This window comes from Camelus dromedarius, chromosome 2 (genome assembly GCF_036321535.1).
Source record: "Camelus dromedarius isolate mCamDro1 chromosome 2, mCamDro1.pat, whole genome shotgun sequence".
Classification (NCBI taxonomy): domain Eukaryota; kingdom Metazoa; phylum Chordata; class Mammalia; order Artiodactyla; family Camelidae; genus Camelus; species Camelus dromedarius.
The window spans coordinates 114,866,826-114,881,096 of NC_087437.1; the positions used below are offsets into that span (position 1 = coordinate 114,866,826).

A 14,271-nucleotide genomic window follows, 5' to 3' on the forward strand; every position below is an offset into this window, starting at 1 on the left:
AACCCTCCTACACTGTTAGTGGGAATGCAGTTTGGTGCAGCCGTTATGAAAAACAGTATGGAGGGTCCTCCTTAAGACTAAAAACAGACTTGCCATATGATTCAGCAATCCCACTTCTGGGCATATATCCAAAGAGAACCTTAATTCAAAAAGATACATGCAACCCAATGTTGGTAGCAGCACTATTTATAATAGCCAAGACATGGAAACAACCTAAATGTCCATCGACAGATGACTGGATAAAGAAGTTGTATATTTATACAATGGAATACTACTCAGCCACAAAAAAGAATAAAATAATGCCACTTGCAGCAACATGGATGGTCCTGGAGATTGCCATTCTAAGTGAAATTAGCCAGAAAGAGAAAGAAAAATACCACATGGTATCACTTATATGTGGAATCTAAAAACAAATAAACAAACAAACTTACTTGCAAAACATGAACAGACTCTCAGACATAGAGAACAAACTTGTGGTTACCAGGAAGTGGAGTGGGGGGGGGGGTAAATTGGGAGTTAGAGATTTGCAGATACTAACTGATACATATAAAATAGATAAATAACAAGTTCATGCTGTGTAGCACAGGGAACTCTATTCAGTATCTTGTAGTAACTTACAATGAAAAAGAATATGAAAAGGAATATACGTATGTACATGTGTGACTGAACTATTATGCTGTACACCAGAAATTGACACAACATTGTAAACTGACTAGACTTCAATAAAAATATGTATATACAAAAAACCCCACAAAACCATGAGCTGGGGCCCCTCCCTGGCCCCCACACTTCCACTGGGGGCTCCCAAAGCATGGCCTCTGGGCTAGAGGGAAGGGGAACCATGAGGGAAGAGGTACATTTATTTGGGCCTATCCAGCCTCCCCTTCTGACCTCTCCTTGAGTCAGTGTTGTCCCTTCCACTCAGGTATCCAAAGGCCTCTGATTCTTTCCTTCTTCCCAGAATCCCAGACTGCAGAGCTGGAAGGAGCCTAGACAGGGATCACCTAGATCAGGGGCCAACAAACTCTTCCTGTAAAGGGCCAGACAGTAAATATTTTAGCCCTTGCTGACCACACAGTCTCTGTCACAACTGCTCCATTCTGCTCCTGTTGTGTGAATGCAGCCGTGATGGCCCAGAGGCCAATGGTATGGCCGTGTTCCAATAAAACTTTATTTATAGAGACAGGCGGGGGGCCGGGTATGGCCCACAGTCATAGCTTGCCACCCCCTGACCTAGTGTTCATTCTCATTTCACAGACGATGCAGCTGAGCCCCAGAGGCATGGACTAGCTCAGCCAAAGCCTCAGGGATTTGAAAGCCCAGCAGGACCTGTTGGGATGCTCGTGTCTTCACTGAGGTAAGGACTTTATTATTATTTGTTAAGTGTATTCATTCAAATCAACTTAGAGACAAATACCATATAATATCATTTATACGTGGAATCCGAAAAAAATGACACAAATGAACTTATTTACAAAATAGGGACAGACTGACAGACATAGAAAACAAAGGGGACCAAAGGGAGAGGTGGGAAGAGGATAAATTAGGAGTTTGAGATTAGCAGATACTATTATATATAAAATAAACAAGGTCCTACTGTACAGCAGAGGGAACTGTATTCAATAGCTTGTAATAACCTATAATGAAAAAGATTATATATGTATAACTAAGTCACTATGCTCTACACCAGAAACTAATGCAACATTGTAAATCAACTATACTTCCATTTTAAAAAACTTAGAGATTTAAAAAATTTTAAGTGCAAATAGCCTATAATATTAAAAATAAGAAACAAATCAACTTTCAGTCCTGCCAGGCAATACCGGCACATCACACTTGCAACATTGACCTGGGCAGCGACACCTGAGACAGATTTCACTCCGGTCTGGTTGTAACTGATGTCTCCTCTGGGTCTTCCCATCACCTACAGAATGACACAGTCCATTCCACTAAGGCAGGCAGCCCCTCTGCGAGGCGTAGGATGTCTCAGCACCACAGATGGGCTCCTTCCCTGTACGGTGGGGCAGTGAGCCAACCCCCTGAGGCGTGGGACGTTGATGGGCAAAACTCTGGCTCTGAGGACCACCTGAGAAGCCCTGGGCTTCCCCAGAGTTCTGGTCACGCTCCCTAGTAAGAGCCTCTTATTAGTGTCAATGTCAACTCCAGGCACCATGCACCCACCCCCCAACCCCGCCCCGTAAGAGGAGAGCAAATAATTTAGAAGGAAGACTCGGGGATCTGAGTTAGCTGGGCCATCCCCAGATGGTCCGACTCACAAGGCTGAACTGTCCTTCCTTTCAGACGCGACAATTTCGTCTTTTCGGACCACCCCGTCAGCATGTCAGATTTAAAATATTACACGTGGAATAATGAAAAATTGCCAACATCTCACCACCATCTTTTGATTAATGGGTAGTTCCTCAGAGATTGATCAGTTTGTTTGATTTTGTTACTTGGAGTGACTGATGGCTATTTTAAAAAATACTTAGCTTTAGAGTTACCCTCCATGAGATAATTTTCATATGCCTTGTGTAGCCCCATCCAGAATAATTGGACTTTATTGCCTTCCTTCCATGCATGAACTGAAGTTCCCTGGAGAAGCAAAACAGATTCCGACTTTGTTGCTTTAATATTTCCATGTAGATCGGCTGCTGTATTCACAGGGCAGCTTTGACCAGATGGCCGGCCAGCCTCGTAGCGACATTTCCCATTTCCCGTCTATTACTCACAGATGGAAAATAATGTGACATGAATTCCCCATTTTGGGTAATATGTGGTTATATCCTTGTCATACCTGCACTAAAGATAAATGACTTATCATGCAATAATTTCTTAACCCTCTAGGGAGAAAATAGGAGAAACAACAGTGCACCGTGTTTGGCAGGAAAAGGGAATCGTCATTGTTCAGGCATTTACCAGGACACCGAAATTTTACTTCCTAATTTCTTCTTTTTTTCCCTCATTGCTTATTTTTCTGTTATTCACGGGTGGGTGGACTTATTTTTGCTGCTTAAAACATTTGACCTCAGGTTTTAGAAGGGGTCCTCAGACGTCTGGTTTTGGTCACATCCTGGGATGTCCCTTCTAGACGTTGGTCTAACGCAGAGCTGAGGGGGGCAAAAATTAGTGGGAAAAAGTCCAATTTTATCATCTAGACTGACTCAAACTTGTCCAAAGTTGCTTAAAATTTCTTTCTTTTTAAAATATTAATTTTTACTCTTCACTGCTTGACACTATGTTGTCAATACTCCAAGATCAGCCTTGGTTTTCAATTTCTCACCTCGCCCATGGAGGTAAATTTTTTAGCTATCGCCCGCTTTGATTATAGTTAAAGATGAGTAAGTGACAATGATAACCTTATTAGTAAAGAGTACATAATTAAAACGAACGCTTCTTCCATCTGTAACAGGTGCCAGGCAGTAGGGGAAGAGTGTCCCACATGTAAGTCACGTAACTGCCACCGTTGTCCTTTGGGGCAAGTGCTAGTATTACCATCATTTTCCAGTCAAGACAAGGGAGGCTGGAGAGGAAACTAACCTGCCCGGGTCCTACAGCTTGAATGGGATTTGAACCCACAAATCTGATTTTAAGCTTTCAGCCTCTTTGCACTGGGGAAGCCAAGTGCTAGGCAACTCTTCTTTCTGGAACATTCCAACCTTTTCCTTCTCAGAAAGAAGGCAACTCAGTTACTGCCCAGTTTCTGCTCTTCCCATTGGGCTGGCTGCTGGTCTCTTTCTGCCGTGTTCTCACTGGAGGGCAGAGCTAAGGGGCTGGGCTGGGGTTCTTTCCTCCACCAGTTGACCCCAAAGAATGTGGGTCCCCTGAGCTGTCCATCCATGCAGGGAGCATCCGTCCCTATCCTGTCCTAGGCATGAGTGTTTCACCCTGGGCCCCAGGTTGGCTGCTGGCAAATCGATTTTGTTCAGCGAAATAATCTGAATATTGGAGGCAGCAAAAGGTTCTGGATGCAACGGAAAGTTCTGGAAACAGCTTCCTCTCGCCTCCTCTCCCCCATCTCCACCAGACACAGAATCCGCAGAGTGAGCCTCAACCTTGCCATGGCCCTCTATCCACCGAGCCCAAGCAGAACGCAGGCCAGGCCGCGGCCGAGAGCAGCGTTCAGCAACAGAACTCCACCAAGAAGGTCACCTGCCCCGAGCTTACCCCGCTAGTAACTCAAGCCTTTTATAAACTCATTTGTATTCATCCAAACGGCTGTTTTGGCTAGAAAGAAATGCTTCCTCCTCACTAGAATTACAAATAATTTGAGCAGAAAGCTACAGGCAAGACATATTAATCAAGTTTGAAAGGATGTACCTTTTCATACAAAGGTTTTCTTAAACCGAAAAAAAAACCTCCCCAATCTGTACTTACGTCTAATGGTGGTTTCTAACAGGCAGAGAACTCGCAGCTTGCTTTTTCATTTCATTCCCACCTCCCCTGCAGGCAAAAAATTCAAATCCTTGTCCCATAAATGCACCCCTTTAATCACAGTCTTCCTTGGTAACTTGCATGAGGTTCCAAGGAATGAGCAGCTACAGAGGTTTTTCCACAATATTTCCCCTTATCAGTTATTTGTATTTGTTAGTCTGAAAAACTCCTATCACCTGATATATGAAATATGAGATGTAGAACATTTCCCATAATATATTTCTTTTTATATTTGTTAGTCTAAAAAAATAGCATTGCCTGACATGAAATAAATAAATGGAGTTAAAGAAATGTTTTGTGCAGAGCAGGATACTGCTACATAGTTTGAGATTTTGTTAGTGTCAGAGCAATGCCGGCTAACTCTGTCCCTCACCCCCTCATAATAGATACTTTGGGGGGGAGGGGTGACTCCCAGGGAAGTGGGTTTTGATAGGATGATTAAAAAGGTTAGCATTGCCATGATTAGTTTATGCTTCACCCTGCATTTCAGTTAAAGATTAAGTTTTTGCATCAGGTTTTAGCTCAAAGGCAGGTTTGGAGGGAGGTGCATTTTTTTTTTTTTTATATTTAAAAAAACCCTCGTAGATTGAGTTGGGTTTATTTTTAACAGGAGCAGAAGCATGGTGGGAATGGGTTCGCAGGCTCCATTTCAGCCACAGGCTCTGTTTTGCAAACAAAGAAGCAGCCTCCAGTCTCCCTGATGAGAAAGTGTGTTAGGGCTGTAAGACACCTGTACCTTGCCCTGCATGGCAATCCCGGCCACAGGAGGATCTGGGGCAACCCTGCTTTCTTCCTCCCTTACCTTAGGGGGCGGTTTCCTCCCATGAGCTTATGCGCCCTGCCTCGGGCAGGTCCGCCAGCCTTTACGAGCACCTACTGTGTGCAGACCTTGCACATGGATGCAGGGTAGGTTAATAAACAGAAATGTCTTCCTAGTATTCAGAGTAGTTAGGTAGAGGAGGCAGCATAGAAATGAATATTGATTGGGTTAGGGTTAGGGTCATTATAAGTAAGGGAAGCCATGACGATAAAGACTTAAGTAAGTGAAATCCAAGAGCTAACAGATACAAGTGTAGGTTACAGAGAGGGAGGGAATGAAGGATTCTGACAGGTAGGGGGCAGGGAGAGCCCCCAGCACGGCTGATGGCTGACAGAGCCTTGAAGAATGAACCAGTAGAGAGGGGGCGCTCTTGTAAACATCGGGAGGAAGGTTTTTTGTTTGTTTTTTGAGTTAATGTTACCTAGAGGTTGGTGCAAGGCATGATGTTAATTTTTTTTTTAATTGAAGTTTAGTCAGTTTATAATGTTAGGTTAGTCTGTGGTATATAGCATGGTGATTCAGTTATACACATACACACACACACACGCACATACATCCTTTTTCATTATAGGTTACTACAAGCTATTGAAGATAGTTCCCTATGCTATTCAGTAGGACTTTGTTGTTCATCTGTTTTATATATGTATCTGCAAATCCCACACTCCCAATTTATCCCTCCCCCTCCTTCCTCCCTGATAACCATGAATTTGTTTTCTGTATCTGTGTCTGTTTTCATTTTATAAGTAAGTTCATTTGTGTCATTTTTTTTAGATTCCACATATAAGTGATATCATATGGCATTTGTCTTTCTCTTTCCAGCTTACTTCACTTAGAATGACGATCTCTAGGTCTTTCCTTGTTGCTGCAAATGGCATTATTTCATTCTTTTTATGGCTGAGTAGTATTCCATTGTGTACATATACTACATCTTCTTTATCTAATCATCTATTGATGGACATTTAGGTTGTTTCCATGTTTGGCTATTGTAAATAGTACTGCTATGAACGTTGGTGTGCATGTCTCTTTTTGGATTAGAGTTCCCCCTGGATATATGCCCAGGAGTGGGATTGCTGGATCATAGGGTAAGGGAGGAAGTTATGTTTTAGATGCACCTGGTGGAGTCAAGGAAGAGAGCCTGGAGGAGGGGAGACAAGAGACCAGAGCAAACCTTCCAACAGCCCAAGTAAAGAAATTAGCACTAAATCTATTCAAATGAACATGGAAAAATCTTCCAGACAGACTGTTGACTAAAAAACCAAGATGTAAAACAAATTACATTTTTAAAAAACCTACAAACAAGACTGTATATACTTTAGGGGTATATATGAGACCCTGTAACTATAAATGCATCTTTAAAAGTTCTCTATTACATATGTATCCCAAACCAGTAACAGTCTCCGGGAGGCAGAGGAGGGAATTAGGATTGGGGATGGGAGGTCTGAGTGGACTGTATTTTTTCTGTAGTGCTTATTTTTTTGTAATTCAGGAGAACATAGTCTGTATTACCTATGTAATTAGAATATATTTTTAAAAATTAAGTCAATAATCTATTTTTCATTATAACACATGGCACTTAAGGCTATTACATTATGTCCATCTACATCTAGGTTTGGTATTTCCAAGTCAAATGGATTCTGGAGAAAGGGAATTACTGATCCATAAAACCTAGAGTTCACAGAGTCTAATTTCCTTCTTTTACAAATGAAGCCATGTAGGTTTCACAGAGTATTTTTATGCATAAGCGTAGGAAGAAGTGTGTAAAATAATTCATGGAAAAGTCATTGTTGCCTTTAAGTTTTCCAGGCAGCTATGAAAACTACATTAAAATGTTTTTTTACCCCCAAAGTTCATTTGCCCAGCCACAAAAACCATTTTCTCTGAAAAGGGGTGCTCAGTTACAGGGCTGGAGTGCAACATACGAGCTATTGGGTCGGCAAGCAAGTGAGTTAAGTTCTGCCCAGAAGCCACCATGTGACCTTGACATCAGCCAACCTCAGTGTCCCCATCCCAGCACCAGGGATTTTCCTAGCCCTCAGGAAATACTATTACTCCATTCACAGCAAGGTTGGGGGGACGTCTCTCTGTGAGGGTAGAACGCTAGCCTTTAAAAATGTGCTTCAAACTTATTTGAAAAGTGAGATTCTAGTGTGGGGGAGGGGAAAATTGAGAGTATGGAATTAATAGATGCACTACTATGTATAAAATAGAAAAATAAGATTTTACTGTATAGCACAGGGAACTATATTCAATATCTTGGAATATATTCAATAGAAAAGAATCAAAAAAGGAATATAGATATATACATACATGTGTACAACCGAATCACTTTGCTGTAAACCTCATACTAACACAATATTGTAAATAACTATACTTCAATTTTTTAAAAAGTGAGATTCTAGTCTAAGTCTTGCAGGATCTCTAATACAAGAGATAGTCTGGTGGAGTTGAAAAACAAAAGGGCTTCTCCGGAGACTATGGTGAGAAAGAGAAACCCCTATTTTGACTAAAGAAAATATTTAAGTTATGATCAGAAATATATTTGCCTAGAAATAAAAAGGGGTTTTCCCCCTTAAATATTCACAGCTGGCTCTCTGACCATATAAAGTTACCATGCTACCCAGTGACTCAACTCCCAACATCTGTATTGGTGACTGACATAATGTATTAAGGGCTATCTAAGTCTTTGAGTCACGACACCCCTGTTTGATTAAGGTTTATTTTACTAGCACCAAGAGACTTACACATTTAACATCTGTGGTGCTGCTCCTGAAATTCCGAGCCATAAAACAAGTAAATTCAGCATGGTCTGAAATTTCAGAGCATAGCAACCAACTGCCCAGAAAACACATTCGGGAGGGCTGGTCGGTAATGGAGCGGGGCTTATCTCAAGCGGGACTGCACATCTGGCCGCACCTTCCCGGAGCAAGTGTGGGAAGAAGGAAGTGGGGGCGCCGGAGTCCAGCTGGACAGAGAGGGACGGGGTGGTCAGCCGGGGAGGGTGTCTGCTCTTTGCCCTGCAGTTGGGAAGGCGCTCCCAGTGCAGTTCACCTCTTAGGTACAGGATTGTTGAGATGGGGCACAACCCACTCAACGCCATGTATTGGGGCTGTGTTTGAAGATGCTCACAGCTTACGATTGTGGACCCAGTTCCGTGTCCAGCACCAGGAAAAGTTCAGTAAGTCCTGCCTGTCTCTGGAGTATCACAGAGTCTTTAAAAATGATGGTTCCGTACATGTTGAACCATTATGGGAAAATACTGATGGTCAGACTCAGCCAGAGGCAAAGAGCAGAAGAACCTCGGGCAGCAGCAATATTATGGTAATAAACTGATAAGCCCTGACACGCACGCGCAGCCCAGGGCCAGAGCGGACGCAGGAAGAGATCAGTAGCTCAGCTCACCGGCGTGGAGCGTTTCTTTCAGAAAGTTTCTTCATTCTATTAATGGAAATGAACAATTTTATATCATATCAACAGAAGTTATACTAATGAAAATTAATCCTCTAAATACACAATCTCTGCTGTTTTAGAAATCCCAGAGTCCTGGGAGAGGCGGGGGAGTGGCGTATGAATACAACATCGGGTCAACCGTGGAAAGGGTTATGACGGAAACACAAGACAACCCCCTTGGGGAGCTGGAGCGAGAGCGTGAACTTCAAAGCTCTCTGACAAGTACAGGATGATAAAAACATATGGCTTCCGGACGACTCACATCTTCCCATGTGGCTTATGCCCAGAGGTCCTTCAGGCCACTCTTCCATCTGAATACACATCGTGGTTTAGGTGCAGGTGCATCAGAGAGAGATGGGGGTGACCAAATCACCATAGCACTATCCCACCAAGATGACACACAGGCTCCTTCCCACGTCTGACCAATGTCCTACGCCAGGAACAAGCAGCCTCTAATGTCTCTGCTATTGCCCGCCCCAGTGTCCCATTTTCACGATGCCACCCAGCCCTGGGTTCCTTCAAGCCATGGCCCATGTCCTCCCCTCTCTCCCGACACTTATATGTCAATAACATGGCACAACTTCAGATGTGCTGGCTGCATCTTGCCAAAGCACAGCAAGAGGGAATGCCGTCCCCTTCCCCCGATGACAGAATTGGACCATCCCAAGCCAGGAAGCGTAGCAGGAATCTGTGATCATACTATTTAATTACAGCCACAGAAGTGTGATTTACGAAGGGGCAAAACAATAGACTTTGTCCAAAAATAGGGCAGCAGTTAATTAAATTGCAGTACATCCATTCAGTGGAAAATCCCTTATCTGTTTTAAAAAATGACTTCATAAAGACGATGTGGTAATGGAAAAAAGCACATGGTATAAAACTGAGAAAAGATACTGTACAAAATTGTATATGCATTATGATTTATACATACACATCTAAATGTAAATGCATGGATAATCACAAGTCTTACTGTAGAAGAGAATTAATAGGAGCACTGGCAGGGAACAGAGCATCTCTCTAAGTAAGTGATTTAGATGGTTTTCAGAAGTGGTGGGATCATGGTTTTTTTTTTTTTTCCACTATTGTCCCAAATTTCTATGATGTCGTATATAACGTGTAATTGCAAAATCATCATCTGAGAGAGCATGAGTTTTGTTTTCTGGCAGAGACTTTCCAAAGTTGAAATGGACAAACTAAACTGCCCAGGTTTTGAGGGGCACATCTAGTAGCTAACCCACCCCGGTGGCCTGGCTGGAGGTGGAGGCAGGACAGCACAAAGGAGGCCAGACCGAGGTCTTCCCTCCTCGTGGAGAACAGGAACCCATCCACACTGCTACCCCTTCTCTTAGTGTTTTCCTGGGGAGGTAGGAAAGCATCACAGCTGTGCTGTTCAGGGCTCTGGCTCCGCACTTAAGCGGATAGAAAAAAATGTATCAGAAAATCTCGGCGGAGTTTGTAAGTTCAAACAAACTTTGGCCACCTCTGTGCACAGATTGTTGGATGGGGGCTGTCCATCTCGGGGAGCCCACAGCTCAGGTTTTCAGCTTCATCCCAGAGGGCTAGCCCTGCACTTGCTCTGTTTTTGCCCTTGGAGCCCCAGAGCCCCGGAGATCCAGGGTCCAGCTGGAATCCAGCTGCTCCAGAGGACTTGTCCCAGGGCAGCCAGTGGAGAGAGTGGGAAATTGAGGACCAGAGTCAGGGCCAGGCAGTCCGCCACCTGCAGGGCATCCCAGCTCTCTCCTTGTATCATGTTAAACACAGAAATTAACTCACCCAGACTGGACTCACTTCCAAAAAATGTCTCCACTGTGTTACATTTTTAATGTTGTGTCCCTGGCTTTGACCTTCTGTATGACAGAGGCAGCTCAATGAAGAATGTCTCTGAATCATTTAAGAAGATGTTAAAGAAGCTTCCGATTACTCTGTTTGATGTCATTTGTCTAAGGATTCATGGGACAAATTATTTTCATAAATCTAGTGTGAGTAAAGTGTATGCTTCTTGAAGATAATTTTTTAAACTTTTTTTTTCATTTTTCCTTTGGCAGCCAGAAACTCAAAGTTAAAGCTCATGTTTAGTTACACTAACAACATTAATGTATGTTTATGGCATATTTGCTCCTCCCCTCCACCATCTTTCTACATGTTAAAAACATTTTTTCTTTTATTCAACAGACTTTCTATTTCATTGTAAATGGCCTTAAATTCATTCTAGGAGGAGACGGTTTATAAATAAACTTGCATAGCACCGTTTCTTGAGGAAATTGACCATTGACCCAGCTTCATATGTTAAACAAGGTTGTTAACATTGCTCAACCAAAAACAAATTCACAGTCAGGACAAATCCAGAACACAGCTTTCTATACAGCAACTGGAGCAGGCAGTTCAAAAGTCAAAGCCCTAACAAAACAAGGCTGAGAGACTTCTACATGAAAAGAGACAAAAAGACACAACAACCCACATGCTGACCTTTGATTGGATCCTTGTTCAAGGAGACAAAAAAAAACAACCCAGCTATAAAAGATGTTTTTGATGCAATTGGGAAATTTGAATATGAACTGGATAGCAGATGAAAATTAAAGTAAATTTTAATAGGTGTGCTAATGGTATTGTGGATATATTGGAGAATGTTTTTCAGAGAGTGAAATATTTATTGTGAAGTGTCATGACTGTTTATAATTTACCTTTAAATGGATAAGAAAAGCAAAACATATATGTGTGTATACATAGATATTATATATATATATATATCTATGTGTATAATATATATATAATATATTATATATATTATATATATGTATAATGTATATATATAATATATATAATATGTATACACATAGATATTATATATATATATATATAATGCAGGGAGAGAACAAATATGGCAAAATGTAAACAATTGCTAGATCCAGGAAACAGTTATTCATTGTACTGTTCTTTGATCTTTGCTGTGTGTTTGAAAACTTTCACAGTAGGTTGGGCAGAGGTATACAAAACTTCAGCATCTATAACGTAGATTGACCAAAGGTGTTTTAAACCTGATGGCAAGTCATTTTTTGGAACCCCAGGTGTACCTCAAACTTAAATGACTAAGGCTGACATTACTGGGGTTCAAGGAACAGTCCTAAACTCAGCAAGAAAAAGGGAAAGCAACCACCGCCACCATGTCCCTCCGGGCTCAGTGCACCCACTCACCTGGGGCAGCTAGACTCGGCTGCCTCTCAGGTGGTACAGCAAGACACGCACACTGGAATTAGGATGCTTCAGTTCCAGAGAAGCCACCTCTATTAAAATCTATTCCCGTAGTCTGCATGGGCACGTTCATTTCACATATGCAACCCAGCCAGTACCAGGATATGCACGGACTGCCTCCTATACCTGTGGAGATCACCCAGACCCAAACATATGCAGAAACAGAAGCAGTAGGAAGCCCCTGTCACCTGACCGCCAGCACCACTTCCAAAGCTGCAGAAGTCCCAGTTGTGTCCCTCCAGGTTCCACCTCCCGCACGGAGGCTGCTGACCAGTGAAACTCTCTGACTCAAGCTTTTAATGATAGATTTAGAGCGAGACATCTTACCTTGACCCTGCTCCAAACTACTGGCTGGGAAGTCTGTTGCCACTCACATCAATTTAAGGGAATGAAGCCGTGGATGGACATGAAATGACTTAGGTTTTACCACAACGTCCTTTGGCAAGTTGGTTGTGAGTAGGCAAGATGTAGTTCAAGTGAGACATGTATCCCTTAAACGACGGTGACCGGGGAGTAAGAGAGAGGCAGACAGAATTGACAGTTTGCTAATGGGGTGAGAGAAGAAGGGAAACAAGGGAGGCTCCTAGATTTCTGGTTTAAGCAAATCCTGACACCAATTAGGGAGGGGGGATGACTAGGAGTGGGCAGACTGGTGCAGAGAACACTGACATCAACAGAGTTTTTCATCTTCTGAAGAATACCTCATCCCTTTTGGTCAGTTAATCAACCTGGTACTTGTTGAGGTTTACCATGCATTGAGCTCATCACATTTACCTTGACCATATATTTTTTTCAAAGATGATTTGAAAGGACTTGCATTTAAAGTCACAAGTACAAAAAAACTATTGAAAAGGTGTGTGTGTGTGAAAGTACAAGAGCCAAGTAAATAAAGGATGGAAAGAATCATATGCAACTCTTAATTCGAAAAGAAGCTGCTATGATTGCAAGCACAAAACTTAGCTCTGAGCTTCCCAGCAGCCAAAGAAAAAAGGGAGAGGTGAATTTTGCAGAAGTGATTGTCTAATAACAGGAAGCATGCTGGCTTGTGTGGAGAAATAAAACTGTTCTTACTCTCCACTTTGAAAGCATTTTGGTCACTCCAGAGCTTCTCTCCAGGCCAGTGATCACTATGGCAAAAAAATTTTGTCAGTAACAGTTTAACACAAAATACAAAGGCCTTCTATATAAAACCTGAAAAAGACAGCTCAAATGCCCAGTAGAATGGACCATAGGGGGCATTGGTCAAGGACACAGGTCTCTTTCTTTGGTTTTGTTTTTAATAGTGTCATTGTGATTGTTACCTTGATAGCCACTGATTTAACTACAGTTTCTTTTTGTCTTAGGATGTACATCTTTTGAGTATCTCTCTCTCTCTGTCTCTCTCAAGATGTGTGTGTGTGTGTGTGTGTGTGTGTGTGTGTGTGTGTGTGTGTGTGTGTGTGTACTCCATTTGAGAGTTAATTGCAGGCTTTCTAACACGTTCTAATAAACCTCACATACTCCCCCTCCCCCACCAGGAAAATTCTGACTTCATTTGCTTTGGGAGAACAACTGTCACACAACAGACTTTCCAGACCTTGTTCACGTCACAGTGGAAATAAAGAATCATGAACTCCTTTGTTTCTGTCCTCTGCTCTGCTGACCCACGCTGTGACAGCCAGGGAGCCCCCTCTTACATCACAAGCTACTTTTTGGGAGACCCCGGGTACTGTTAAGCTCCTTGGGACCAGCCTGAACCAGATTCCAGTCTAAATTTCCGGAAGCTGGGAGAAAGAGCCCCCCAGTGCGCGGGATGAGCTGGAAGCACCCAGGAGGTGCCTGGGATGGCCAAGCCCCGGGGGCAACCCCGAACTCACCCCTCCTGGGCGGCTTCACAGCAGCTCATGGCAGCTCATGGGTCAGCAGCAGGGTTACAGCGGCACCCCGTTCCCTCCTCGAAAGCGGGTCGTGAGCCCCGGGGCAGCCCCGGAGCGCTGGGGCTTCAGTGGCCCGCGAGTGGCCCCGCACCGCGAGCGGAGCGGGATGAATAATTGACTGATTGAGGCGGCGGAGTGGAATTACCGCTGCGGGCGGGTCTCACCGCAGCCCGCACCTGCCCTGCGCTGCCGCTGCCACCACCCCCTCCCTCCGGGAGCACCGCTCTCTTCCCACGACGCCCTTGCCAGCCTGGCCGAGCGCACTGCCTCCCGGCTGGGAACACATTTGCATACCGCATTTCAGGTTCAAATGCGTGCGCATAACACAGAGGATTAATGAGCAACCTGGCGAGGTCCCCCTCTTGCCTGGCGGGAGAGGTGTGAAAGCCCAGCGGGCTGCGACACACC

General features: G+C 43.5%; 1 protein-coding gene across 3 annotated transcripts in view; it reads right to left on the minus strand.

The window, feature by feature from the left end:
* Positions 1 to 14,065, minus strand: part of CLDN14 (claudin 14) — a 57,222-nt gene extending 43,157 nt beyond the window's left edge. The window contains exons 1-3 of one of the 3 annotated variants that reach the window (XR_010376647.1): positions 13,804 to 14,065; positions 13,019 to 13,074; positions 7,950 to 8,686 (exon numbers count right to left, since the gene is read on the minus strand). The gene's annotated coding sequence lies outside the window, so the exon portion shown is untranslated. Of the gene's footprint in view, positions 1 to 7,949; positions 8,687 to 13,018; positions 13,075 to 13,803 lie in introns of those variants that run through there. The other 2 variants (XR_010376644.1, XM_064475803.1) reach the window with 2 other exon arrangements.
* Between the last annotated feature and the right edge of the window lie 206 nt (positions 14,066 to 14,271).